Source organism: Xyrauchen texanus, chromosome 39, assembly GCF_025860055.1.
Source record: "Xyrauchen texanus isolate HMW12.3.18 chromosome 39, RBS_HiC_50CHRs, whole genome shotgun sequence".
Lineage (NCBI taxonomy): Eukaryota > Metazoa > Chordata > Actinopteri > Cypriniformes > Catostomidae > Xyrauchen > Xyrauchen texanus.
In genome coordinates, this window is record NC_068314.1 from 37,301,383 (window position 1) to 37,327,906 (window position 26,524).

General features: G+C 42.6%; 1 protein-coding gene across 12 annotated transcripts in view; it reads right to left on the reverse strand.

Annotated features, from left to right (window-relative positions):
* Nucleotides 1–26,524, reverse strand: part of LOC127632340 (neurexophilin-2-like) — a 248,107-nt gene that overhangs the window by 187,182 nt on the left and 34,401 nt on the right. For 2 of the 12 annotated variants that reach the window (XR_007969076.1, XR_007969075.1), the window contains exon 3: nt 10,424–10,731. The exons of 8 other annotated variants lie outside the window; for them this stretch is intronic. The gene's annotated coding sequence lies outside the window, so the exon portion shown is untranslated. The remainder of the gene's footprint in view (nt 1–10,423; nt 10,732–26,524) is intronic. 2 more of the 12 variants (XR_007969074.1, XR_007969078.1) reach the window with 2 other exon arrangements.

The window sequence follows — 26,524 nt, forward strand, 5'->3', positions numbered from 1 at the left end:
CACTCAGACTGATTGAGGATCAGTAGACCCTCAACAGCATCTTACTTGTCTATATCTATAATATGCTAAAGTGTAGTGTTGCTAGATAGCAGCAAGCTGTTCAATCGAGTGGAGTAAGTTGGACGGATCTAATTTAAGTGAGATTAACTTGATTCCTTTGGGTTTATGCAACACAAAACATTTAAGTAGAGCCTACATTTTCATTTCATATTAAGAAAACTAATTTCATTATGTGGAACTGATGTCCATAATTGAATTACGTAAAACCAAAAAAACATAAAAATGTCAGTTGGCTTCATACAATGCAAGTGAATGGTGACCAGCACTTTAAAGCTCCATAAAGCACATAAAGGCAGCATAAAAGTAACCCATACGACTCCAGTGGAGTAATCCATGTCTTCTGAAGTGATCCAGTTGGTTTTAGGTGAGAACAGAAACTATCGCATGGCTTCAGAACACTTGATATATGTCACACATGTCGTAAGTATGAGGCTTTTTATGATTTCAGAAAAACCTGTCCACGTCCACGTTCACTTTCACATCGTTCTGCCTAGTGAGCTCAGTCTGCAGCCTAACATCTCCTGTTGTGTGTAATGGAAGAAAGTAAGTCAAACCGGTTTGGAACAACATGAGGGTGAGCATATGTGGACAGAATCTAAATTTTCCGGTGAACTGTCCATTTAGAAGTCTGGCTTATTGTGTTGGGGCTTTGAAAACTTCAGCAGAATCATGAAGTCCTGATACGTCACACTCTTAAATACTGCACAAGTAAATAAAGCCGTCTGCCGCAACACAAAAGAGGTTGTGCAAGCTCAGTTTCCATATATTAGTAACCCGTTATAAAACACGAAGGCTGATAATGAGAGGGATAAAAGCGAGTGTTGGAGGAGATAACACCCTTCTGTTCATGACTTCCTGTTCTCTTGCATTAAAAGCTTTGGAGAGGAAGTGTAATTGTGCATGAGAGTCTTGCAACTCTATTTAAAATACTCCGTCCCTGCGGGTAAGGACGAATGCTATATAATGACAACGAATCATCACACTATGAACACACACACACACACACACACCTGTTTAAATGGTTTTATTGGTACGTAATCTACTATTAGCACAATGTTTTACTGCTTGGCTTAGTCCAAGAGATTACAGAACCCCTTACAGCAGGGTTTTTTACATTTTGATGCCAAGGACCCCCAAATATGATGAGAAATATTAAACATGATATTATTAGACTTCTTACAGTATATGCAATATATATAATAGTAATGGCTTTTATATTGTAATTCCAATACAGCCAAAGGAAATTATTTAAATAGTATCTGGAAAATATTTACTTTTGATTAAGTTGAGAGTGTATATTTTTATTAGATTAATGTTAGATGTAAAAACAAGAAGAAAAAAAAACAATTTTCTTTCCATTTGTACGTGTAGCGCGTTTCACAAATACGCACAGTATATTGTTTCAAAGCATCTTTACAGAGAACCCTTATGAAACTTAACCATGGTATTACTACAGTAACCATAGTAACCACAAGATTAACCATGGTTACTACAGTCATAGTTACTGCAATTATATTATTAAAACATGGTAACTATATGTCTACTACAGTATTACTGTGGTAAAACCATGGTTAACCCTTATGAAACTCAACCATGGTTTTATTACAGTAACCATAGTAACCACAAGATTAACCATGGTTACTGCAGTCATAGTTACTGCAATTTTATTATTAAAATCATGGTAACTATATGTCTACTACAGTATTACTGTGGTAAAACCATGGTTAACCCTTATGAAACTCAACCATGGTTTTATTACAGTAACCATAGTAACCACAAGATTAACCATGGTTACTAAAGTCATAGTTACTGCAATTTTATTATTAAATCATGGTAACTATATGTCTACTACAGTATTACTGTGGTAAAACCATGGTTAACCCTTATGAAACTCAACCATGGTTTTATTACAGTAACCATAGTAACCACAAGATTAACCATGGTTACTGCAGTCATAGTTACTGCAATTTTATTATTAAATCATGGTAACTATATGTCTACTACAGTATTACTGTGGTAAAACCATGGTTAACCCTTATGAAACTCAACCATGGTTTTATTACAGTAACCATAGTAACCACAAGATTAACCATGGTTACTAAAGTCATAGTTACTGCAATTTTATTATTAAAATCATGGTAACTATATGTCTACTACAGTATTACTGTGGTAAAAGCATGGTTAACCCTTATGAAACTCCACCATGGTTTTATTACAGTAACCATAGTAACCACAAGCTTAACCATGGTTACTACAGTCATAGTTACTGCAATTATATTATTAAAACATGGTAACTATATGTCTACTACAGTATTACTGTGGTAAAACCATGGTTAACCCTTATGAAACTCAACCATGGTTTTATTACAGTAACCATAGTAACCACAAGATTAACCATGGTTACTACAGTCATAGTTACTGCAATTATATTATTAAAACATGGTAACTATATGTCTACTACAGTATTACTGTGGTAAAACCATGGTTAACCCTTATGAAACTCAACCATGGTTTTATTACAGTAACCATAGTAACCACAAGATTAACCATGGTTACTAAAGTCATAGTTACTGCAATTATATTATTAAAATCATGGTAACTATATGTCTACTACAGTATTACTGTGGTAAAAGCATGGTTAACCCTTATGAAACTCCACCATGGTTTTATTACAGTAACCATAGTAACCACAAGCTTAACCATGGTTACTACAGTCATAGTTATTGCAATTATATTATTAAAACATGGTAACTATATGTCTACTACAGTATTACTGTGGTAAAACCATGGTTAACCCTTATGAAACTCAACCATGGTTTTATTACAGTAACCATAGTAACCACAAGATTAACCATGGTTACTAAATCATAGTTACTGCAATTTTATTATTAAAATCATGGTAACTATATGTCTACTACAGTATTACTGTGGTAAAAGCATGGTTAACCCTTATGAAACTCCACCATGGTTTTATTACAGTAACCATAGTAACCACAAGCTTAACCATGGTTACTACAGTCATAGTTACTGCAATTATATTATTAAAACATGGTAACTATATGTCTACTACAGTATTACTGTGGTAAAACCATGGTTAACCCTTATGAAACTCAACCATGGTTTTATTACAGTAACCATAGTAACCACAAGATTAACCATGGTTACCACAATCATAGTTACTGCAATTATATTATAGCAAAATCATGGTTACTATGGTATTTTATTGATTTTGTTTTGACTGATTAATTTGAGAGGGAACACAAACTATATTATACGACAGCTTTTTAGTGCTACGTAAAAAAAAATATTCTCGAAACTTTAACGATTTAATTCTCATAAAAGGCATGTTAAGAGATTATTCTTGAAATCTTTGTTGTTGTTGTTGTTGTTGTTGTTGTTGTTGTTGTTGTTTTTAAACGTGGCACTAGTGCTGTCATACCACACAGATGTCCTGTAGCAGCCTAACTCGTGACGCTTTAAGATAATCAGAAACTCTTATCTTGATGACGGATTGCTGGAGAACTGCTGCTTTTTGTCTTCCAATCAAATCTCACATTTGTTCTTTGCAATAATTATAATCAGTTCGTCTGACGGAGTGCAGCGGCCAACGCTTCCCCTTGGGATCGATAATTGTATTGATGAGTGTCCGATAGAGGCCGTTCAATCACCCGTCTCCATAGAGCCGCATCGATTTCATTTTCTACAATCCATTCGAATCAGGTGGCTGCCAAACGCTACTGTGTTTCCCCTTGCACTGGACCGCCATTATCAATCACACACAGAGAATGACCTGTCCGATCAGAGCAGAGGTATGAGCAGTCGCTCTTTCTCAGGGACATTGTCGCTGGCCTAGTGAGAGATGAGGTTCACTGTGGTGTGATGTCGGTGTGTTTATAAGTACTACATTCGGTACAATTTACCATTCATTAACTACAATGCAAACCGTCTGCACTGGCCTAGTTCAAGAGGTGCAATGAACTTTTACCTAATTAGAAATCCGTCTTGATATTTCTTGTTTCCCAACCAAGTAAAAACTCACGCTTGATTTATTGAAATCAAAAGTCAAGATGTGGTGGTGGTGTAGTGGGCTAAAGCACATAACTGGTAATCAGAAGGTTGCTGGTTCGATTCCCACAGCCACCACCATTGTGTCCTTGAGTAAGGCACTTAACTCCAGGTTGCTCCGGGGGGATTGTCCCTGTAATAAGTGCTCTGTATAATACATTGGTACTCAGAAGGTTGCTGGTTTGATCCCCACAGTCACCACCATTGTGTCCTTGAGTAAGACACTTAACTCCAGGTTGCTCCGGGGGGATTGTCCCTGTAATAAGTGCTCTGTAAGTCACTTTGGATAAAAGTGTCTGCCAAATGCATAAATGTAAATGTTTGATGTAATGCAACTGAAAATAATCTATGGATTTTTTCTTTATTTTGGCCCCTGTGGCAGTGTTTACATAGAATGACTTTCTGTTAGTATCAATGTTGACAGATCCCAATAAATATCTACTGCCTATAAGATAAATTAATTTATATAAGAAAAATTGATTAATATACATGTAATTAATGTATAGGTGATGTATATATTAATTTAAACGTATATCTACAATTTTATATACGGTATATAAAATGGACTGTATGTATACAAAATAACATAAGTGTATCGCTAGAAATAAATGCATATTATGATTTATATAATATTCATATATTTAAGTTAATAACTTAAGTTATTCATTTCGTTACATTGGTTTGTCTTTTTGGCAGCCAATCGCTGCATTGCTGAACATGGATTCAAGTATCAATACGTGTTCCCTGCACAATTATCTCAGACAACTCAATCCAGATATTCTAATCAAGTACTGACAGGGCTGGATTGGTAATCTGGCATACCGGGCATTTTCCCGGTGGGCTGACACACTTTGGGGCCGATCGGGGTGGACTGGCCGAATAGGCCGTGATAAGCTGAAATGGGTGAGACCATAACATTTTGTAAAGGGATTAATAGAAAGGAGGCGGCTCGACAATATAAGTAATAGTTTAATATAAAACTGAAAAAAAAAAGACAAACACACACACACACACACACACACACACACACACAGGTCTCTCTCTCTCCGTTACACTGCAGTCTCCAGTTGGCCTTTATCCCTCTTGAGGGCTCATTAGCCTGGTAACGGGCCGGGTGTGCGGAATCACGACCCGCCCTGCCACATTCCTCTCTAGTTCTCTCAGGCCTGGGAGCCCCCGGCATGAAGAACACCCCCCCCCCCTTTTTCCCTGGGGAGGGGTGTTTCTTCTGCCCCATCTGCCATCAGGTCATAACCGTCTACCTGGATGAGGGAGGGGACAAGGGCAACGGCGATTGTGCCAAATTAACAAAAAATTACAAAAAAGAGAGGGAAAGGCCCACATGGACCTGCAGCAGTAGAGAGAGAGAGAAAAAATACTTAATCACCGGTTTTCCGATACGCCATAGCTTGGTCCTCGGCCACTCCTCCACCCTCTAATGGACGACAGCCGCGCCTGCCCAGACGGATCGGAGGCAGTGCTCCAGCCCCTGGTGGACGGAACGCCCCGCTGTATTTTTGGTGGACTGTAGGGGTCTCTGCCGCCCCTGGCAGCGGTAACCGCTCCAGGCTGTTGGTTGGGAGCCCCTCCTCCCCTCACTGTCGGCGGCTGTTCCTCCGCTTCCAGGCGGATGGGCTCCTCCGGTGGATGGCCGCGGCTGCTCCTTTGTGGTGGATGGTAGCAGCGAGGACTCCACTATGGCGCATCCCTCCTCCTTCCCGGATTTCGGCACCAGTGTAAAGGGATTCATGGAAAGGAGGCGGCGAGAACCGACTTGACGATATAAATAATATTTTAATAATAAACTTAAACAAAAAGACAAACACACACACACACACACACAGGTGTCGGACAGCTGTCCGTAAATCTCTCTCTCTGTCGCACTGTCGTTTTGAGTCGGCCCTTATCCCTCTCGAGGGCTAATTAGCCGGATTAGGGGCCCGGTGTGCAAAATCACGACCCACCCTGTCACACATATCCACAATGCAGAACAGACACACACACACACACACACACACACACACACACACACACAAATGAATTGTCTTACAACCAGGAATAACTTCTATCTGCTGCCATCTACTGGCTATTATTGTCACAACATGATTTTCAAGCCATTTTATTTTACTTTTTTTGCACCAGATGGAGGCAATCTGCCCCAACACATGACAAATTATCATATTTTCTTCATGTTTAACTTAGAAGTGTAGATTTTTACTGTAAAATGTACATAAATTTGATTATTTGCATATGCAAATTAACGGTGTAATTGAGAAATTTAAAATGTTCAACCCCACAATGCACAACTTTAGTGTTTTTACTTTATTGACGTTAGTGTTATTAAAAAATATATTTTTTTTAAATACATTTTTATTGTTTTCAGTCAAATTTGACCACAAACAATGCATTTGTAAGTCTAAAACGAACAGTGCACAGGGGTTAAAGAACCTAAAAACCTGCTTGGTGCACATTTAATCACTATTCTAAACTATTTACATCACATTCAAAACAACAATACAAATGATTAATTCGCAAAAGTGTTTACTTAAACCTGAGAGCAAAGGACATGATGAAGCCGTCTGCTGATCTTTATTAATGGCCGTTCTGCTGGATCACAGCCCCGAGGCGGCAGAGGGAACTCACACACCATTCAATAAGACACAAAGTGTTTCACATATCAAATTAATCGCTGGACCTCCTCTTTGTCAATATTACCTGCCAATGTGAATGTCAGGGCGACACATGAGAATCCATTAGACACCGAGACCTGTGGCATCACGTTCAATCACTGTAACCTAGTGTAACAAATACATCTACAAACAGATATTCAGAATGTATTATTACCTGGATCACAAAACACCAAACACTGCCATGGGCCATTTGGACAGAATTCACATCGGCCTCTGTTAAAACTCCTCAGAAATATGTTGCTCTGTGAAAACAGGGTTTGGAATCCATCCATCCTTCCATTGTTCCATCCATCTATCCTTCCATCCATTATTCCATCCATCCATCCATCTATCCTTCCATCCATCCATCCATCCATCTATCCTTCCATCCATCCATCCATCTATCCTTCCATCCATCTGTCCGTCTATCCTTCCATCCATCTATCCATCCATCCATCTATCCATCCATCCATCCATCCATCCATCCATCTATCCTTCCATCCATCCATCCATCCATCTATCCTTCCATCCATCTATCCATCTATCCTTCCATCCATCTATCCATCCATCCATCTATCCTTCCATCCATCCATCCATCCATCCATCTATCCTTCCATCCATCCATCTATCCTTCCATTGTTCCATCCATCCTTCCTTCCATCCATCCATTCTTCCATCCATCCATCCATCTATCCTTCCTTCCATCCATCCTTCCATTGTTCCATCCATCTATCCTTCCTTCCATCCTTCCATTGTTCCATCCATCTATCCTTCCTTCCATCCATCCTTCCTTCCATCCATCCATCCATCCTTCCATACATCGTTCCTTCCATCCATCTATCCTTTCTTCCATCCATCCTTCCATACATCGTTCCATCCATCTATCCTTCCATCATCCATCCTTCTGTCCATCGTTCCATCCATCCTTCCTTCCATCCATCCATCTATCCTTCCTTCCATCCATACATTGTTCCATCCATCCATCCATGGAATGACCGCTTGATCGAGTTTCGTGACAATGTTCCGGTAGAGCGAGTGCAACATTGTCCTCTCACTCGTGAACAAGACTCCGAGGTACTTGCACTCCTTCACTTGGGACAATACCTCATTCCCTACTCGGAGTTCACACTCCATCGTTTCCCTGCTGTTATTAACTTATATCATCAAAACAAAAAGGAAATAAGAAATTATATTTTGCATGTAGAAAATATTAATATTATTTATTCTTTTTATGACAGTTAATCACATTTACCCTACAATTGTCATTTATTTTATACAAAAAATGTATAATGTATTTTATAATATATTTAATGAATGTATTACAGTAATGTGACTCGAATGGGAATCACAAAACATTCTGAAGTAAAACTGCTGGATGCATTATGGTGATGCAAGCGAGATAAACAGTTTTGAAGATGTCACAATGCACAAAAACGAATAATATTCTAAATCATTTTTCTTTTGATTTTGCGAATGAAATATGACCTGAATACGTTTTTGTCAGCCTGATCCCATGAGCATTACGTAACCATGGCAACAGTGCTACATGATGCTGATACGTGTCGCTGCAGTTCCCAGTGCAGTGTACAGCAGGGGGCGCTAAAAGTGAGTGAAATGGTAATCACACAAAGTTTCAAAGGTGAATATTAGACGGAGCTTTTAATGAGTAAATCGTACCTCCCTAACCTAAAACTATAACCTAAACCTAACCAATAGTGTCCTAAGAGAGGTGAACCAAACAGACATCCTTACTCTAAACCAACATCTGAACCGATGAAAAGCACATTTTGTGGCGCTTCTACGACCCTTTTTTTAAGTGTTTAAAGTCCATCACACTATCAGGTGAGCTACTGTGGAATTTTGTCAGATTAAATCTTGTGCAAAAATGTAGATATATTAACTTTCATTCTATGACTAGATTGGGTTTTGGGAGATTCAGCTAAAACCGCAAGAGGGAGAGAGATATTGAGAATGAGAGAGAGAGAGAGATATTGAGAATGAGAGAGAGAGAGACAGAGAGATATTGAGAATGAGAGAGAGAGAGAGAATGAGAGAGAGACATTGAGAATGAGAGAGAGAGAGAGAATGAGAGAGAGAGATTGAGAATGAGAGGGAGAGATTGAGAATGAGAGGGAGAGATTGAGAATATGAGAGAGATATTGAGATTCAGAGAGAGAGAATGAGAGATATTGAGAATGAGAGAGAGATATTGAGATTCAGAGAGAGATATTGAGAATGAGAGGGAGATATTGAGAATGAGTAACCCCCCCAATATATTTACTTTGATCAATGGAAACATGTACATTCATACTGTAAACCCCCCAATGTTCAAGCCAAATCTACACCCTTGGGTTGAACCCACTTTTGCTGTTTTATCTCCCTTCCCTCTTTCTTTCGCTCTCTGTCTCTCCGGCCGTCTCTTTCTCTCAACACTGCTGGAGAACTGCACGCGGGTACAAGCGAGTGAGTAGATGCTGTTATGTGAGACGGAGTGCCCGGGGTGTTTAAACGGTAAGCGTTCGCTCCAGCGGGGAGAATTACTCTCTTGCTCTCTCCTGACACCACATTTGGCACCTGAGGCCTGGCCTGGCAAGGCACCTCATCATGAGACCCAATTCAGCATGGCACCGCTATCCATTTGGTAATGCGCGGCCTCAACCGCAGGTGGCTGCGGGCAACCGTTGCCTCTATAATATTTCATTTGATCCATTTCATCTTAGAGAGGAGAGTCGATAGTGTTGCTCAGGGCAATATTTGCTGGTAAAGATGTTCTCTTATAAGACGACACAGAAAATGTGCAGAGACGGAAGACTCGGCTCATCATCATTCCGGGCAGAGCGGGCAGAGCGGGCAGAGCTAAAGGGGTGAAATGACTGCGTTTAACTGCTGCTTTGTGTCAACCTCATTTTGCGCGTCATACTGCTGAATTTTTATGGGAATGCCGAGTTTTATGATTCAGAATGAGGCTGAGAAACCTTTTCATCTCTGAGATCAGGAATTGATTAGATCATGAGAAGTTGTCTCTGCTTGTTTTGGGTTTTTTGGGGTGTTTTTTTAAGCCTATCTTAATTAGAACATACAAACCAATTCAGGTTGCCAAGATATCCAACCGGCGAAGTCTCAGAATCCATACATCACTGTCACCCCTTCGCTCTTTCGTTCCAAAGCTCTTCAAACCAGGATGCTTGGCACATTTACATCCTACTTCTACACATTTGTGCTCTCGCTTTGACATCGAACCTCATTTGAGGCCTGGTGTCTAAACAATATTTATTGGGCAGTTATAGGACTGCAAGTCCCTTGATCAAGAGGCGTAATATAATCTTATTTGGCCAACAAAGCCAAACATGTTGAACTTGCATGGTTACAATAAGCCCCAAAAATATATGGTTGAAGAATTTTCCATCACCTTACCTTTTGATATTTATGAATAATGTTGACCCTCTCTCCATGCATTGTGCTGTCTAACCCTAAATGCATGGGTGTTTTACCAAACATTACTTTTTAACAACCCTGCATGTACATCTATCACAAATGATAGATACATTTACATGTATGCATTTGGCAGACGCTTTTATCCAAAGTGACTTACAGTGCACTTATTACAGGAACAATCCCCCCGGAGCAACCTGGAGTTAAGTGTCTTACTCAAGGACACAATGGTGGTGACTGTGGGGATCAAACCAGCAACCTTCTGAGTACCAATGTATTATACAGAGCACTTATTACAGGGACAATCCCCCCGGAGCAACCTGGAGTTAAGTGTCTTACTCAAGGACACAATGGTGGTGACTGTGGGGATCAAACCAGCAACCTTCTGAGTACCAATGTATTATACAGAGCACTTATTACAGGGACATTCCCCCCGGAGCAACCTGGAGTTAAGTGTCTTACTCAAGGACACAATGGTGGTGACTGTGGGGATCGAACCAGCAACCTTCTGATTAACAGCCCTGTGCTTTAGCCCACTACACCACCACCACTCTACATAATCTGATTTTCCTGTGATTCCTTGCGTCATGACGAAGGGTCAAATATTTGCTCCGCCCCTTTTTTCCCGCTGTTTCGTCCTAAGCCGTTTGCCCAATCGGAACCAAACCAGTGCAGATGCATTCAGCAGTGTCCCAATATGAAAATGTTTTAAAGAAATTTTGACATTTTGATTCATCATCAAACGGTACGCCAAAATGTTTGTAGTGGGCATGTCCGTTTTACTACAATGGTTATAACTTCTGAACAGATTGAGATATTCTGACCAAAATTGGTGCACGTATGTATGAGCTCATACTGATGAGACACGATATATTACACATCTTTGCCTCTTGGTGGCGCTATAATAATGAAAAAACTAACAATGGAACCGTTGGTCCAATCAACTTGAAATTTTGCATGCAGTGTCTTTGTCCAAGGGGTCATCAAGGTCTATGAGGACAGTCGAATATCTTTAAAAACATGACCACAAAAACATTTATAAATCTTGTTGTACTTTAATCTGTCTTGAATACTACTGTTCTGATGCTAGTGAGAATATTTGCTTACAATGTATTCCTCTTTTGTTAGTCACTTTGGATAAAAGCATCTGCCAAATGAATAAATGTAAAAGGATCAACAAATCCCTAAATAGTGTAACATTTTCTAAACGTTTCCAAGACAATGAGAAAATAACAGAATAGAATATTTTAATGATGCTGTACTATTTTGGTAATTAAGCAGTTATGTTTTGTTCTTGTTACACTATTCAAAGAGAAAGGTTGAGAAATATGAAAAGGTGTCGGCATGTATGAGCTACAGGACCAGAGGTATGAATTATAAGGTTAAACATCACTGCAGGACAAAACCCCTCGACAGAGACAACATCATTCATGCTCACCTGATCGTGCTGATACGAGGCCTCGTGTTGCTGCGGTTTTCAAGCATCATGCAAAATGACTTTGCTGATAAAAAGCATCTTTCTCCTCCCAGAGCGATACAGGACTGCGAGTCGGGATGTTTTCAAAGCAGTTTACAGACGGTCAGTGTTCATTTTATTTTTCAGAGACGACCAAAGATTGATATACTGTATATACACAGTGTGAAGAAATCCTGCAGCTGTGGTTGCCAGAATAATTATGTAAAAAATACAGTAAAAATGTAAACAACTGCAGAACAACCTACAGTTTAACACTATGATTTTCACTGTATATTTTAAGGTCCAGTACCTCTTTATAATGTGATTAATCACCGTAACAATCACAGAAGAGCACATGATGACATGAAGTTCATCAATAGCGGCTCTTCCAGGAGAAATGACCAATAAACATGAAACTCACAAACACTAAACACCATCAGGGTAACATGTGAAATTTAAATAATGCAGTAAACATGAACTAAACCACATTAAATATAAAACAGAACACCCATAATAATAAGAAGCATAACTCTCCCCATAAAATATAATGAAATATGATCACTCAGGGAATTTTGAGAATGCCCGATTATTGTTTTTACTGTAATTTTAGCAATAATTTACTGGAAAAAGTGCATGTACTGTCTTGTTAAACATAATATACATTATAACAGTTAATTATACTGGAAAATAATACTTTTTACATCTACATTTTTTTTTCAAAATCAAACAATTTACTAAAAAAAAAAAAAAAAAAAAAAAAAAGAAAAAATTAACGTTAAAAAATGTGTTTTAAGTATATTTTACAGTAACTACTCGTTAACCAATTAACGTATTTTAGCGTTAAAATTATGTTTTTTTATAGTGCACTGCTATCTTACTGAAAGTATTATTTTCATGCGCAGTATTTTTGTCTTATTTTCCTGTGTGCCTGTGTGAGCGAAGTGTGAGTGTGTGTGCACGCGTGTGTGTGTGTGAGAGTGTTTGATTGTGTGTGCGAGTGTTTGTGTGTGTCTGTGTGTGTGTGTCTGTGTGTGTGTGCGTCTGTGTATGAGTGCGAGTGCGTGTGTGTGTGTCTGTGTGTGTGTGTGTGTGCGCACGCGTGTTTGTGTGTGTGTGTGTGTGTGTGTGTGTGTGTGTGTGTGCGCGTGCGAGTGTTTGTGTGTGTGCGAGTGTGTGAGTGTTTGTGTCTGTGTGTGTGTGTGTGTGTCTGCGCGCGCACGGGTGTTTGTGTCTGTCTGTCTGTCTGTCTGTCTGTCTGTGTGTGTGTGTGTGCGCTCGAGTGTTTGTCTGTGTGTGTGTGCGAGTGTGTGTGTGTGTGTGTGTGTGTGTCTGTGTGTATGTGAGTGCGAGTGTTTGTGTGTGTGTTTGTGTGTGTGTGTGAGTGTGAGAGAGAGAGAGAGAGAGAGAGACGGAGCGTGTGCGATCACCTGTTGCCATTCCCAAGCAGAGATGCTGTCAGCTTTCTGAAGATCAGATTTCTCAGTGGAAAAGTAGCGTCCAAGTGGGGGTATTTCTCCCTATTTCACAGTAGCCTTTGCGCAAAAGTCATTCACTATAGAAACCGCGATGTCCACCATTTTAAACAGTGTGTCCACTCCAATGCAAGTCTGATAAGAGGCAAGCGTCTAATGAATCAGTCTGTTGTGTCTCTCAGCTGTGATGAGCCATAATGCTGAAGTTGTTCGTTTAAAGCCGTTTAAAGCTATTTCCAACCTTTAGTAGTGCAGTAGTAATCTGCGTGATCATGAAGAGCTGATGTACGTGACGCGGATTCACTTCACATCACCCAACTGGCTCATATTACACACAAAATGACGTTTTGCCGCCACCTGCTGGTCAACATGTGTAATGTCAAAAACAAAAAGTCAAACAGTAGCTCTTAACACATCTGCACTGCTCTTACACTTTAGTTTCGGACGGCAGGATCACAAGCGGATGGAACATCTCTCGTCCAATCAGATTCAAGGACCGGAACTAACTGTTGTGTATATATATATATATACTTTTTGTATTAGCTTTTTATTTTTATAAAAAAAAAATTTTTATTATCTCTGTATTGTTGTGCTCTGGAAGCTTCTGTCACCAAGACAAATTCCTCGTGTGTGTGTAAGCATAAATAACTTGAGATATTGAGTCTTGGGGTTAATGCATAATAAATAATAATAATAATTATAATAATTTTCCAATGAGTTGAGAAAAATAAACGTATTTTCTCCTTGAAACACATTTTTGTTTTTTGTTATAAGCATAAAAGTAAAAAAAAAAAAAAGGGATTTCTCTGAAAACAAGACTAAATATCTTGTCATTTTGTTTCTGAAGTAAATGTATCTTGTTAAGAAATTTAAGAAATTTTTACTGAAAAAAAAAGACATAAATACTATAAGAACATTATTTTTCACAGTGATCTAAAACTCTACCAAAATATATACAGCAGATACCGAAACAGATACATTGTGTCACGTTGGTAAGAAAGTATCTAATAAAACATAAATGTAATTAAAAAATCTGTGATAAATCAAAACACAAACATTATGGTTCTTACATAACTTGGAAAAGGGATCCCAAAACAAAAACATATATAATTATTCTTGTAGTGCCTTCAAACATTTTAAGCGATGTTAAACTTCCTTATAAAGCTGAAACATCATCGTGCATTTCTCAATCTTTGAGAACTTTAATTCAGCATCGCCGCTTCTGTCACAATCTCACAAAGCCCTGCCGTTCATCACGGTCCAGCGGTTTGGTTTTCCAGGACTACAGGAGATTATTTAATTATTCCCAGATCACAGCGGCAGACGTTTATTGACTCTGAAAGCGTCTGACACGTTGGACTTGCAGTTTACAATTGTTTGAAACATCTTTCAAGTGTATTTCAATAATGTGCTCATTATTATCGAGCTTCTTGAGGAATGACACTGTAATTCTAAATCAATCACAGCGTCAGGAAAATGCCACTTAATGAATCTTTACGCTTCATTAGATTTCCCAATCATAATTAAACGATAAGTAGATCTGAACTAAACATTCAAGCAATTCTACTCATGCCTTTCCATTCCTTCCTGCTGACGATTAAAACCCCCAAACAATATGGCGAGATAGAGAACGAGCGCTTGATGAAATAAATGAATGTGAGAGTGTGTGTTTGTGCTCTTGAGTGTGTGCGCCTCTTGTGGGGTGTGTGTGTGCTCTTTGCCCTCCAGCAGAAGTGACTTAATGTCACAGGAGAATTAAAAACGTCTACCTTTGCCAAGGGCCTTAATCTTAACATAGACCCTTGCTAAAGCCAATACACCGGAGAGTACGACTAGGTGACGGGGTCAGTAAATACTGATTAAAACTGAGGTCAGTTAAAGGTGGTTTTCGAGTGAAGAATGAGTATAAAACTCTCTTTTGAGGAGCTCTTCAACACACGAATGCTTAAAGCTGCTCTTATGTGAAGCACTCTGGTTATGCTCGCATTTAGTGTCTATTTCATCTAAACCTGCAATAATGACTGGTCAGACGTGTGACATGTTAAGGCCATACTGGAAAATGCGTTCTAATATCACTCAAGAATGGCTGAGATTTAACTGCAATGCCAACAAACAATTTTTCTCTTGTTTTTCAGTAAAAATATCAAAATATATTTCTCCCCAATTCCCACTACTTAGTAGATCCCCGTGGTGGCGCGGTTACTCACATCAATCCGGGTGGCGGAGGACAATTCTCAGTCACCTCCGCTTCTGAGATCATCAATTGGCGCATCTTATCATGTGACTCGTTGTGCATGACACGGCGGAGACTCACAGAATGTGGAGACTCATGCTACTCTCCACGATCCACACACAACTCACCACACGCCCCATTGAGAGAACCACTAATCACCACCACGAGGAGGTTACCCCATGTGACTCTACCCTCCCTAGCAACCGGCCCAATTTGGTTGCTAAGGAGACCTGGCTGGAGTCACTCACCACACGCCCCATTGAGAGCGAGAACCACTAATCACCACCACAAGGAGGTTACCCCATGTGTCTCTACCCTCCGTAGCAACCGGGTCAATTTGGTTGCTAAGGAGACTCACAGCATTTGGAGGCTCATGCTACTCTCCACGATCTACACACAACTCACCACACGCCCCATTGAGAGAACCACTAATCACCATCACAAGGAGGTTACCCCATGTGACTCTACCCTCCCTAGCAACCGGGCCAATTTGATTGCTAAGGAGACTCACAGCATTTGGAGGCTCATGCTACTCTCCACGATCTACACACAACTCACCACACGCCCCATTGAGAGCGAGAACCACTAATCACCACCACGAGGAGGTTACCCCACGTGACTCTACCCTCCCTAGCAACCGGGGCAATTTGGTTGCTAAGGAGACTCACAGCATTTGGAGGCTCATGCTACTCTCCACGATCCACACACAACTCACCACACGCCCCATTGAGAGCTGAGAACCACTAATCACCACAACGAGGAGGTTACCCCATGTGTCTCTACCCTCCAGTAGCAACCGGGGCAATTTTATTGCTAAGGAGACTCACAGCATTTGGAGGCTCATGCTACTCTCCATGATCCACACACAACTCACCACACGCCCATTGAGAGAACCACTAATCACCACCACAAGGAGGTTACCCCATGTGACTCTACCCTCCCTAGCAACCGGGCCAATTTGATTGCTAAGGAGACTCACAGCATTTGGAGGCTCATGCTACTCTCCACGATCCACGCACAACTGACCACATGCCCCACTGAGAGCGAGAACCACTAATCACCACCACGAGGAGGTTACCCCATGTGTCTCTACCCTCCCTAGCAACCGGGGCAATTTGATTGCTAAGGAGACTCACAGCATTTGGAGGCTCATGCTACTCTCCACGATCCACGCACAACTGACCACACGCCCCATTGAGAGCGAGAACCACTAATCACCACCACAAGGAGGTTACCCCATGTGACTCTACCCTCCCTAGCAACCGGGCCAATTTGATTGCTAAGGAGACTCACAGCATTTGGAGGCTCATGCTACTCTCCACGATCCACGCACAACTGACCACATGCCCCACTGAGAGCGAGAACCACTAATCACCACCACGAGGAGGTTACCCCATGTGTCTCTACCCTCCTAGCAACCGGGCAATTTGATTGCTAAGGAGACTCACAGCATTTGGAGGCTCATGCTACTCTCCACGATCCACGCACAACTGACCACACGCCCCATTGAGAGCGAGAACCACTAATCACCACCACAAGGAGGTTACCCCATGTGTCTCTACCCTCCATAGCAACCGGGGCAATTTGGTTGCTAAGGAGACTCACAGCATTTGGAGGCTCATGCTTCTCTCCACGATCCACACACAACTCACCACACGCCCCATTGAGAGAACCACTAATCACCATCACAAGGAGGTTACCCCATGTGACTCTACCCTCCCTAGCAACCGGGCCAATTTGATTGCTAAGGAGACTCACAGCATTTGGAGGCTCATGCTACTCTCCACGATCTACACACAACTCACCACACGCCCCATTGAGAGCGAGAACCACTAATCACCACCACGAGGAGGTTACCCCACGTGACTCTACCCTCCCTAGCAACCGGGGCAATTTGGTTGCTAAGGAGACTCACAGCATTTGGAGGCTCATGCTACTCTCCACGATCCACACACAACTCACCACACGCCCCATTGAGAGCGAGAACCACTAATCACCACAACGAGGAGGTTACCCCATGTGTCTCTACCCTCCGTAGCAACCGGGGCAATTTTATTGCTAAGGAGACTCACAGCATTTGGAGGCTCATGCTACTCTCCACGATCCACACACAACTCACCACACGCCCCATTGAGAGCGAGAACCACTAATCACCACAACGAGGAGGTTACCCCATGTGTCTCTACCCTCCGTAGCAACCGGGGCAATTTTATTGCTAAGGAGACTCACAGCATTTGGAGGCTCATGCTACTCTCCATGATCCACACACAACTCACCACACGCCCCATTGAGAGAACCACTAATCACCACCACAAGGAGGTTACCCCATGTGACTCTACCCTCCCTAGCAACCGGGCCAATTTGATTGCTAAGGAGACTCACAGCATTTGGAGGCTCATGCTACTCTCCACGATCCACGCACAACTGACCACATGCCCCATTGAGAGCGAGAACCACTAATCACCACCACGAGGAGGTTACCCCATGTGTCTCTACCCTCCCTAGCAACCGGGGCAATTTGATTGCTAAGGAGACTCACAGCATTTGGAGGCTCATGCTACTCTCCACGATCCACGCACAACTGACCACATGCCCCATTGAGAGCGAGAACCACTAATCACCACCACAAGGAGGTTACCCCATGTGTCTCTACCCTCCATAGCAACCGGGGCAATTTGGTTGCTAACGAGACTCACAGCATTTGGAGGCTCATGCTACTCTCCACGATCCACGCACAACTGACCACATGCCCCATTGAGAGCGAGAACCACTAATCACCACCACAAGGAGGTTACCCCATGTGTCTCTACCCTCCGTAGCAACCGGGGCAATTTGGTTGCAAAGGAGACTCTCAGCATTTGGAGGCTCATGCTACTCTCCACGATCCACACACAACTCACCACACGCCCCATTGAGAGCGAGAACCACATTATAGCGACCACGAGGAGGTTACCCCATGTGACTCTACCCTCCCTAGCAACCGGGCCAATTTGGTTGCTTAGGAGACCTCGAACTCGCAACTCCAGGGGTGTTAGTCAGCGTCAATACTCTATAAGCTACCCAGAACCCCCATAACTAAATATTCTTAAAACAATCCCTTATTTGTCAACAATCAAACAATCCCTATTTCAATGTAAGCAAGGCAAACAAGTGCAGCTCCTATCTACTTGAATGGAGAAAGGCTGAAATCTTCAAAACAGTTGGTCAAGATTATGATTAAAGAACATATTTCAAATCAGCAGTTAAATATAAAAACAATGGTACCAATGAAATTGGGTGTGAACAAAAGTGCTTCGTCTCGGGCTACACAGGGTTTGCTGTGTCTCGAGGGCTTGATAAGGGAAACGTACCTAATGTAAACATTTTCACAGCATTTAAACTAGGCATCGTGTGTGCAAGTGTTGCTATTAGCATAGATTAAACTGTTTAGTGCCATGATTACCTGTAAAAAGTCAATGTAGTCTAATGACCTTGTCAACAATCCAGAGACAATCCACAAACCCTCCCACAAACATTCCCTCAGCCCATCAGTATAATGTAGGTGCAATTTCCTTCCAGATACTGTAGATATACATACTTATTGCTGTGGTTCTCCCCACTTTCAAGAAAGTATGTTTCTGTATTGTAAAGGTATTAATGGAAAGGAGGAGGCAAGAACTGGCTTGACAATATAAATCATATTTTAATGAAGAACTTAAACAAAAAGACACAAACACACACATATGTCGGTCAGTTGCCCGTAAACACTCTCTCTCTATCACACCACCGTCCACAGTCGGCCTTTATCCCTCTCGGAGGCTTGATTAGCCTGATAAGGGACCAGGTGTGTAGAATCACGACCAGGCCCCGCCCTCCGCCCAGTCATGTTCCTCCCTCGTTTTCTCTCCGGTCGGGGAGCCCCCCCACCCTTTCCCTGGGTTTGGGCATGCCTTACGTCTGCCGGCAGGTCATCCTCGCCTTCCTGAATCTGGGAAACCATAATCGCTGGTTCTAATTAGCCTGATTATGGGCCGGTGTGTGGAATCACGATCTTGAATATCCACCCTGCGACTGGCCCCGCCCTCCTTGAGCTACAATGGTGAATTATCAGTATTCCATATGCGTATACAAACATGTTAGCTTATACATGCTATTTCCTGCACAAGTTAGCACTGATGTTGCATTGATTGATTGACTTGATTTACAGTTGACATTGAAGAAGCAACATGGAAGTGAACGATAGCAAGTTTAACACATTTATGTTAATACAGTATGATTTGACTAGAGTCATTTGGGTGTACTCCTGAAATTGAGCAAGTTGTGTGACTATTTAGACTCAAAATGTGCCAGAGAAAATGCATTTGTGTAATTTATGTATTATGTGTAGCTTACACATTTGCGTCTCATGAAATGTCAGTGTGGAAAAAATGTTTGTTACATCATCTGTTTGATTGTTATGAATTGTTATGAAAACTTTAAGTTTGGGACTATAGGGGCACTTTGTAGATCCAGTTGTGATAGATGTAAGTGCTGGGTTGCTAAAGACTAGCTATTATATAAAGTTATGGTGTCTATTGTTTTAAATGAAAATGCCTGTAAATTAGCATAAAGTAGTTTTCAGCTCAGTCTCAAAGTACAGATGACAGGAAGGCGCGTGTGTTTAACAGCTTTTTCATCCGCTTCCTCCTTCACTAGCCCATGAAAACACACGTTTCACTCAGTGATTTCTCATTACAAAAACACAAATTTAGATATAATACAAAAAGAGCTTTAAACCCCACTGTCAACGCCGGAGATGAAAGGAAACAACTGTCGGAAGCCTGTCAAGCCGTTGACATTCCCGGGCATGTGCTGGCATTATCTGCACAGCGCGTGCTGCTGGAAGCGCGGGAATCGCTCATCTGCTGACCGATCTGCCACCTCGGCTCGTGCTTCTCTTCTTTTCTTCTGACAAGCGGTGGGAGAGAGAGAGAGGAGGAACAGAGAGACAATGATGTGTTTTATTTTTTCTATTTCTGAGGCGAAATGAGGATTTAGTTTTTGGAAGCGAAGACAGACGATGTGTTTTTGTGCGGCGCTGAGCGTCTGTATATATTGTCTCTAATGCCTTATCGTTAAGGCTAATGTTGATTAACTTCTAACAGCTCTTTCTGGAGTTTGGCAGGAATTATTTCAACACACTAACAATTAAACACACTCACCAATGCCTTCCCAAGCTTTTGTAGATAATTGTTTTTTAAAATAGCTGGACTGTCAAACGTCTCTGAAATATCTTTGTGCAAACCGGCTTCAAGTGCTATCTGTTCTCTCGCTCGTGCTTTCTGAATGGGATATTTACACAGCTGCCATATGCTAAAGACTGTTGAAGCATGAAAGTAACCTTTGTAAAATGTTATATCACTGCACACAATCCCGGTAGTTTTCACTTCAATACATTTTCAATGGTCACATAAAGGTGCCGGCCGCAGGTCATCTCCTGAACGAGTGATCCTATAAAATAGCATACACGCAGAGCTTCCTTTTAATAACACTTGGGTAACTTTATGCTGACCAATGCACACAGGACACATAGTACAGATACACATACACATATATAAACCCTCAAACAAAAACACATGCACAGGACTATAAATACACACAGTCCTCCGTTAGAGACATGCATGCACATGGATCCGTGCGGTGGAACCCTAATGTTGTCATTACATATGTCAAGTTGTCGTCATTAAACATTAAATGTAAAGTTTTGAGCTCTTAACTCCGTATGATGTCACCATGGTGATCTATGCCCCTTTGACAAGTTTGGACCCTGTTATCTCTATTTCGGTTCTGTTATGGTTTCAGTACAGGTATGCAGTACATATTCTGTATGTATTTGTGGTGGTGGCGTAGTGGCTAAAGCACAGGGCTGTTAATCACCTGTTAATCAGATGGTCGCTGGTTCTAACCCCACGGCCACCACCATTGTGTCCTTGAGTAAGACACTTAACTCCAGGTTGCTCCGGGGGGATTGTCCCTGTAATAAGTGCTCTGTATAATACATTGGTACTCAGAAGGTCACTGGTTCGATCCCCACAGTCACCACCATTGTGTCCTTGAGTAAGACACTTATCTCCAGGTTGCTCTGGGGGGATTGTCCCTGTAATAAGTGCTCTGTATAATACATTGGTACTCAGAAGGTTGCTGGTTCAATCCCCACAGTCACCACCATTGTGTCCTTGAGTAAGACACTTAACTCCAGGTTACTCCGGGGGGGATTGTCCCTGTAATGAGTGCTCTGTATAATACATTGGTACTCAGAAGGTTGCTGGTTTGATCCCCACATCCACCACCATTGTGTCCTTGAGTAAGGCACTTAACTCCAGGTTGCTCCGGGGGGATTGTCCCTGTAATAAGTGCTCTGTAAGTCGCTTTGGATAAAAGCGTCTGCCAAATGCATAAATGTAAATGTATTTCAGTAGAGAGTTACGTTTATGCAACGATTGACCTAGAATCAGTTTAAATCTTTTTTTGAGCGAGGATATTGTATGATCTAAATTCGAAATTCTGAGTTCAGTCTACTTGTATCTAGCTACTTAAACTAAAGTAGTTAAGTTAATTCTATTCCTATCTCATTTTGTAGATACCTTTACTCAACTGAGGAAACAAACAGTTAGGTCGTGCATTTTAAGTCTAGGCCTGCGGTGCGTTTCATGCCACAATGGATAAGACGGTATGCCTTTGGGCATCAAACATTATGTCGCAGCTAACTAATAATAACAATCAGGGCCAAATTGATGCCCTATGCACGAGGGGGGGTTGGCGTGATACGAGCGTGAACCGATCATCTCTGTACCGCAACAGCTTTCGGGTCCATTAATAACGTGTGAGTAAGGGCAGCCGGTGGTCTTTCTGGTGCCCTCCTAGGGCAAGATGGTGCCCCCCTAGGGAGTTGGTGCCCAACGCCGACTGCGTAGTTTGCTTATAGGGAGCAACGGGACTGACACCAATTGGCATTTTACAAACAACTCCTGCACGAAAGCCAGAACCAAGGAGGTCTAATACCAAGAAAAAGAGCTTGACATGGGGTAAGGCCCTATGCTACCCAGAGGCGCACAAGTTCACCACAGTCTCGACTAGGTATTTAAGGCTTGAATTGGGATAAGACAGAGGTGAGATTTTGGATAAGACTAGCACAAGGGTCTCCATAACGTATGAGCTTGTAAAACAAGAGTTAGGGAGGGGCATTTTTTCCCCTTATGAACAACTTCTTTGGTACATGATAAAAGCTCCTTGTGGTTTCTCGGTTTGATCGATTTGAGCAACTGTAAACCATGCAAAACATGCATTTTGAGCTTGTGATTAGTGCTTCCTGTGTAGAAAATCACTTCCTGCCCTCATCTGCATTTCACGCCACAGCAACGCAGTGATGTGATGCCATGTGCAAACAAGCTATACACAGGCTAGCAAGGCTCTAACCTGCCATATTGTCAAGCCAGTTCTCGCCGCCTCCTTTCCATTGACTGCTTTACACTGGTGCTGAAACCCGGGAAGGATACGCCGTAGTAGAGTTCTCGCCACTACCGTCCACCCCAACGGAGCATCTGCCGGGGGACAAGGAGCCCAGCCGCCTGGAAGCGGACGACGGCTGCTGACCGTGAGGGGAGAAGGGGCTCCTATCCATCCACCTGGAGCAGTCAGGGCCACTGCCAGTGGCGGAGTAGCCGCCTGCCTGCTGCTGAAACGCAGCGGGGTCTGAGACCGCCGACCGCAAGGGGAGGGGCTCACTGACAACCGCCTGGAGTGGGAGAACCGCTGCCAGGGGCGGGGGAGACCCCTTCTGTTCCCCAAGAACGCGGCGGGGCATTCCGTCCGCCAGGGGCTGGAGGTCTGCCTCAGATCCGCCCGGAGAGGCGCGGCTGTCGTCCGTTAGAGGGTGGGAGGAGTGGCCGAGGAGCAAGCTACGGCGTATCAGAGAACCGGCTTGACTATATAAATAATAGTTTTAATGATAAACTTAAGACACAAACACACATATGACGGACATGTCCGTAAACTATCTCTCTCTCCTGCACAATCCTCCGCAGTCGGCCTTTATCCCTCTCGGTGGCTTGATTAGCCTGATAAGGGACTGGGTGTGTAATCACAGACCCGGCCCCGCCCTCCACCCTGCCACAGGGAGCAACTTGGGGTTCAGTGTATTGCCCAAGGACACGTCGGCATGTGGAGTCATGTGGGTTGGGAATTGAACCACCAACCCTGCGATTAGTGGACAACCCGCTCTACCACCTGAGCCACTAGGTGAGGAGACTGCTGCCACGCCAACACCAGCCCCACCCACCCCCACTGGGATGCCAACTGGGACCTTACCTGGGGTGCCAAAATTGCCCTGGTAACAGGTTCTCTTTAGCCGTACAATTACATAGAGTAAGAAACAGACTCAAACCAACATTGTCCTTTTGTGTGAACTTTTATTAGTATATCTAATATCTGCATGTAAACAACTCAGACCACTTATCGTCTAATAACATATATCTCAATTACTCAAAACATGCTTTCAAAATGTTCCTTACTGGTGGAAGCTTTAACACCGTTGTGCTCTTCCACCCAAATCTTCTATTCCTGCCTTTTCTCTTGGAAGAGGTGTGAGTGCAGAATCATTTAATGTGTTGAAGATCAGCTATGGGATCATCACACACCTCATAACTTTCTGCCTCTATTCTTGAGCCTACACCGCACATAAACATTAAAAGACAACCCAAGAGGATCAACCTCAACACTAATATCATTATGACACCATTACATCTCCAGCACGGTGGGAGGAACACTGTCTTGGTGAGCGAATTGACTCTAATCCTTCTTAAAAGAGAATGAGTGAGTGTGTGAGTGAGTGTGTGAGTGAGTGTGTGAGTGAGTGTGTGTATGAGTGAGTGTGTGAGTGAGTGTGTGAATGTATGAGTGAGTGTGTGTATGAGTGAGTGTGTGAGTGAGTGTGTGAATGTATGAGTGAGTGTGTGAGTGTGAGTGAGTGTGTGAGTGTATGAGTGAGTGTGTGAGTGTGTGAGTGTATGTGTGAGTGAGTGTATGAGTGTATGTGTGAGTGAGTGTATGAGTGTATGTGTGAGTGAGTGAGTGAGTGTGTGAGTGAGTGTATGAGTGAGTGTATGAGTGAGTGTGTGAGTGAGTGTGTGAGTGAGTGTGTGAATGTATGAGTGAGTGTGTGAGTGGGTGAGTGAGTGTATGAGTGAGTGGGTGAGTGAGTGTGTGTATGAGTAAGTGTGTGAGTGAGTGTGTGAGTGAGTGAGTGTGTGAATGTATGAGTGAGTGTGTGTATGAGTGAGTGTGTGAGTGAGTGTGTGAATGTATGAGTGAGTGTGTGAGTGTGAGTGAGTGTGTGAGTGTATGAGTTAGTGTGTGAGTGTGAGTGAGTGTGTGAGTGTATGAGTGAGTGTGTGAGTGTGTGAGTGAGTGTATGAGTGTATGTGTGAGTGAGTGTGTGAGTGTGTGAGTGAGTGTATGAGTGTATGAGTGAGTGTGTGTGAGTGGGTGAGTGAGTGTATGAGTGGGTGAGTGAGTGTATGAGTGAGTGTATGAGTGAGTGGGTGAGTGAGTGGGTGAGTGAGTGTATGAGTGAGTGGGTGAGTGAGTGTATGAGTGGGTGAGTGAGTGTATGAGTGTATGAGTGAGTGTGTGAGTGTATGAGTGAGTGTGTGAGTGTGTGAGTGAGTGAGTGTGTGAGTGAGTGTATGAGTGTATGAGTGAGTGTATGAGTGTGTGAGTGAGTGTGTGAGTGAGTGAGTGTGTGAGTGTATGAGTGAGTGTGTGAGTGTGTGAGTGAGTGAGTGTGTGAGTGAGTGTATGAGTGTATGAGTGAGTGTATGAGTGTGTGAGTGAGTGTGTGAGTGAGTGAGTGTGTGAGTGAGTGTATGAGTGTATGAGTGAGTGTGTGAGTGTATGAGTGAGTGTGTGAGTGTGTGAGTGAGTGAGTGTGTGAGTGAGTGTATGAGTGTATGAGTGAGTGTATGAGTGTGTGAGTGAGTGTGTGAGTGAGTGAGTGTGTGAGTGAGTGTATGAGTGTGTGAGTGAGTGTATGAGTGTATGAGTGAGTGTGTGAGTGTGTGAGTGGGTGAGTGAGTGTATGAGTGAGTGTGTGAGTGAGTGTGTGAGTGTATGAGTGAGTGTATGAGTGTGTGAGTGAGTGTGTGAGTGAGTGAGTGTGTGAGTGAGTGTGTGAGTGGGTGAGTGAGTGTATGAGTGAGTGGGTGAGTGAGTGTATGAGTGTATGAGTGAGTGGGTGAGTGAGTGTATGAGTGAGTGGGTGAGTGAGTGTATGAGTGAGTGGGTGAGTGAGTGTATGAGTGTATGAGTGAGTGGGTGAGTGAGTGTATGAGTGAGTGGGTGAGTGAGTGTATGAGTGAGTGGGTGAGTGGGTGAGTGAGTGTATGAGTGAGTGGGTGAGTGAGTGTATGAGTGAGTGTGTGAGTGTATGAGTGTATGAGTGAGTGTATGAGTGAGTGAGTGGGTGAGTGTATGAGTGTGTGAGTGTATGAGTGTATGTGTGAGTGTATGAGTGAGTGGGTGAGTGAGTGTATGAGTGAGTGAGTGAGTGAGTGTATGAGTGTATGAGTGAGTGTGTGAGTGAGTGAGTGAGTGAGTGTATGAGTGTATGAGTGAGTGTGTGAGTGAGTGAGTGAGTGTATGAGTGAGTGTGTGAGTGAGTGGGTGAGTGAGTGTATGAGTGTATGAGTGAGTGTTATGAGTGAGTGTATGAGTGTGTGAGTGAGTGAGTGAGTGAGTGAGTGTATGAGTGTATGAGTGAGTGAGTGTGTGTATGAGTGTATGAGTGAGTGAGTGAGTGTGTGAGTGAGTGAGTGTGTGAGTGAGTGAGTGAGTGAGTGTATGAGTGTATGAGTGTGTGAGTGAGTGTATGAGTGTATGAGTGAGTGAGTGAGTGTATGAGTGTATGAGTGAGTGTGTGAGTGAGTGAGTGAGTGGGTGAGTGAGTGAGTGTATGAGTGTATGTGTGAGTGAGTGTGTGAGTGAGTGTATGAGTGTATGTGTGAGTGAGTGTGTGAGTGAGTGAGTGTATGAGTGAGTGAGTGAGTGAGTGAGTGTATGAGTGAGTGGGTGAGTGTGTGAGTGAGTGTATGAGTGTATGTGTGAGTGAGTGAGTGTGTGAGTG